Here is a 3947-nt window from a genome sequence, read left to right as displayed (position 1 = left end):
AGTTAACCAAATCATGGAATGGCCCACCGAAGAATAGTCATTATTATTACAAAGTGTTTTAACTGGTAAAGCACAAGAATCTTATGCCACTCTCTCCTTAGAAGGCTGTATGAATTATGATAAGGTTAAAGCAGCTATTCTCAAAGCACACGAGTTAGAACCAGACGCTTATCGCCAAAAGTTTCGAGGTTATCACAAACAAGATAATCACATTTATATGGAATTTGTTCATGAAAAAGGATGTTTGTTTTGATCGATGTTGTAATTCTAAGCATATTGGTAACAGTTTCGACAAACTAAGACAATTATGTCTAATTAAGGAATTTAAACAATGTGCACGTGACGCCTTCAGTACTTACTTGGAAGAAAAGAAAGGTGAAACACTACAGGAAGCAGCCGCTCTTTGATTACACTTTAACGCATAAAACCACTTTTCCTAAAATGAAATTACTATCATCTCAAAAGATATATCATCCGTTCAATTCACAAAAGTTGAGGATCCTTCTAAAAACTCCAGTTCCTCTAGTTCGAAATCTTCTGACAGTCAGGATAAAACTTCTTTAAAACAATCAAGGCCTGTCTGCCATTTTTGTAAAAAAGGACTGGCCATGTTATGTCCGATTGTTGGTGTTTGAAAAAGAAAACCAGTGCGTTTGTGTCCACATATGGATGTAGTTTCACCAGATCACCCGATGTTGTTGATTTGGCCACTGATATAAAGGTTGATCTAATCAGGAAGGAATTTAGACCTTTTGGGTCTGTTGGTTCTGTGTCTTTGACAAATGACACTGGCAATCCCATACCCATACGTATTCTACGTGATACTGGTGCGATTCAATCATTGTTGTTAGAAGGTATATTGCCTTTAGATTCGATTTCTGCCACTGGTGAGTATGTTATTGCTCAGGGTTTTGAGGGTGGCTGTGTTAATGTTCCTCCTCATAACATTTATTTAGCATCAGACCTAGTTTCGGGACCAGTTGTGGTTGTGGTAAGACCTACTCTGCCAATTAAGGGTGTATCATTGCTGTTGGGAAACGACTTGGCTTGAGGAAAAGTTGTTGCCGAACCTAAAATTACTGTTTTATCTAAGGATGATGATGTTGTTGAGGAGAATTTCGATGTGTTTCCCTCATGTGCGGTGATTCGAGCTCAGGCTAAGAAATTAAGCCAAAAACAAATAATAGACATGGATTCAGGGGACGATATTATATATTTGTCTCAGACATATATTGGATCCGACAAGGATCTTGTGGATAATTGTCCTACTGATGATTCCTTGGTGAGGGATCTGATTTACCCAGTGAAGTTCCATTTACTAAAAGTAAACTGATCACTGAGCAAGAAAAAGATGGTGCAGATCTCTTCACTATTTAAATATGAACTCCCAAAAAGATGAACTGGAGAAATTTACAAATGGTTATTTTGTCAAATATGGTGTGCTTATGAGGAAATGGAGACCACCAGATGTGCCAGCTTCAGAGGACTGGGCTAGTGTTTACCAAATCGCTCTGAAATATTGAAAGTTGCCCATGAACTCCCGATGGGAGGTCATTTAGGTGTGAACTAGACATGTGACAAAATGCCTGCCACGTATCGAATCTGTGACATTCCGTGACTTAGGTCGACGTGATAACAACCACGTCACAAACACTTGAAGAGAAGTTGGGGAAAATGTTCTTACAGTGTTCATTCTTTAATCTTAATTTTAAATAATATTTTCTTTTAGGTATTCATTAATGAAGCATTAAAGAATGCTATCAATCACTAGAGTGGTGAAAATAACAGCCGATCTTTTATTTTGCTTTCTGGCAAAAGAGAAACCTAAGACTATTAAACCAAGTCCAGAAACTTCCACATTTAAAATCACAAACAAAACTACACAACACGATAAAACAAAAAGAGTAAGTCACTAACTAAACATGAAATCAGAACTGATAAAAAAACACGTCTGTACTCTGAGACACCAGAACGCGCTAATCTAAAAATACACTTTGTGCCTGCCAGGGATTGAAACTAGGACCTTTCGCGTGTAAAGCGAATGTGATGACCACTACACCACAAGCACTTGTTTAAGTAATTTTTATAGTTTCGTTTCTAAACTGAATAAAACTCTCATTTGTATTGTATGTGCATTATAAAGTTATTAGAGTTCATGGGTATCATTTCATAAAGTACTGGATGTTAAACTAAAAATATGTGTTATATCCAGCTGGTTTTTGTTTTTAAGCGCAATGCTACAAGGTTTCGATATACTCGGTGGATAGAGCCCATTTATGTAGATTTGCACTAAAACAAACACACTTAAATTATGTTACAACAAATAAACCAAGTCCAGAAACTTCCACATTTAAAATCACAAACAAAAACTACACCTAGCTTGAACAGAAGCTCTGGACTTAGTTGTTCTATATGGTTCTTTGGAAGATATGAAAAGAACAGTGTTTGTGGATTCTCTTAAAATTAATCAAGGACAGCTTGTACAAGCATTTATTTCTCACTTTTGTTCTGTTTCAGTTTCATCTATTGTCGCTTGTCCTGGGGACTATGAGGTTACATTTATATTAAGTGACTATGTTGAATTTGTGGTGCATTCTGGAATGATCATTCATGACGAATATCTCACTGATGAAAGCCTTATCTCTAAGTTGCATACAGAGATCTAAGTGGAGAACTATTCGATAATGGAGGTGGATCGTGGTGTTTTTCTTGGACCTGATACCTTAGATGACGAGAATATTCGATCATGCTCTTTGTCTACTGTTGCTTCGACGTCGTATTGGAATTAATAATATTAAATTGAGGTAAATTGATACTTACAGACTTAGTCACTGAACATTAACACATAGCATTACAACAATAACAGACAATCCCAAATTTGTAAAAAATAAGTAACAACTCTAACATATTCAACTATTGTCAAATTAATATCTTCTTTGAATTCTGATTTTCTCTTCTATATTTCAGAGTAACTTTCTCTAAAGGAGGAATGACTATCGTGTTCGTCGTACAACAACCATATACCAGGCTCGATTCCTGATATGCAAAGTTTCTTTAAGCTTCGATTATTTAGAAAAACGTTCTTTTTTTAAAATTTAGAAAATATCATTAACTGAAAACGCTCTAGGATTATGTTTTTTCTTCTTTTCTCTTAACCAGCACGTTATGATTTGTGAAAGTCCAATCTAATAAATACACTAATGACTTTACCAAAAAAATTAGACAAACTCGTCATACATGTGCTTGTGGTGTTGTGGTCATCAAGTCCGCTTAAAGGGCACACGTGTTTATGAAGGGCTCTGTCAGTGTGAAAAGTTACACGAGCTTTTTGAATTTTTACTTTTGACTTTTTTCGAGTGCGGAAGTAATAGGACCTATCTACTATGTCTAGTGCTTCTGCTGGTGTTAGAGCTGACCATTATAGCTCTTTAGATGTTATGAAAAAGACTGTATTTGTGGATGCACCTAATATAAATCAAGGTTAGGGAATGCAAGCAATTATTTCGCAGTTTGGTGATGCTTCAGTTTCATCTACTGTCCCTCGTCCTGGGGGCCATGAAGTACCATTTGTTTTAAATGATGCTGTAGATTATTTGGTGGATTCTGGATTGACCATCAATGATGAAGTCTGTGTAGACCAAGGGGTGTTTAGCCGTACGTTGACTGTTTCATTTTTCGGCGTTCCTGAATATGTTACGGATGCGACCATTATTTCTAAATTGCATGAATTTGAATGTGATGTTAAAATTGCCATCGTATGAAAACGGGACCAAGGCATTTACAACGGTATCCGTTTTGTGCGTGTGTCTTTTTCAGATTCTCGTACATCTTTGCCTTATGTGATTAAGGTGTTTGATCCGTTGAGGAAACGTCTATTTATTAAAACGAAGCATGATTATCAACGTCGTCTGTGTAACTTGTGTCTCGCTGATAATCATCTGTACAGT

The 3947-nt window shown here is 36.4% G+C and overlaps 1 non-coding gene across 1 annotated transcript; it reads right to left on the bottom strand.

The window, feature by feature from the left end:
- Window positions 1–1995: 1995 nt before the first annotated feature.
- On the bottom strand, window positions 1996–2068 carry Trnav-uac. Its single transcript has one exon. It is a non-coding gene; the product is annotated as a tRNA-Val (tRNA).
- Between the last annotated feature and the right edge of the window lie 1879 nt (window positions 2069–3947).

The sequence above is a fragment of the Limulus polyphemus genome, unplaced genomic scaffold (assembly GCF_000517525.1).
Source record: "Limulus polyphemus unplaced genomic scaffold, Limulus_polyphemus-2.1.2 Scaffold81440, whole genome shotgun sequence".
NCBI classification, from domain to species: Eukaryota; Metazoa; Arthropoda; class Merostomata; order Xiphosura; family Limulidae; genus Limulus; species Limulus polyphemus.
This window is presented reverse-complemented; position numbering and strand designations above follow the sequence as displayed.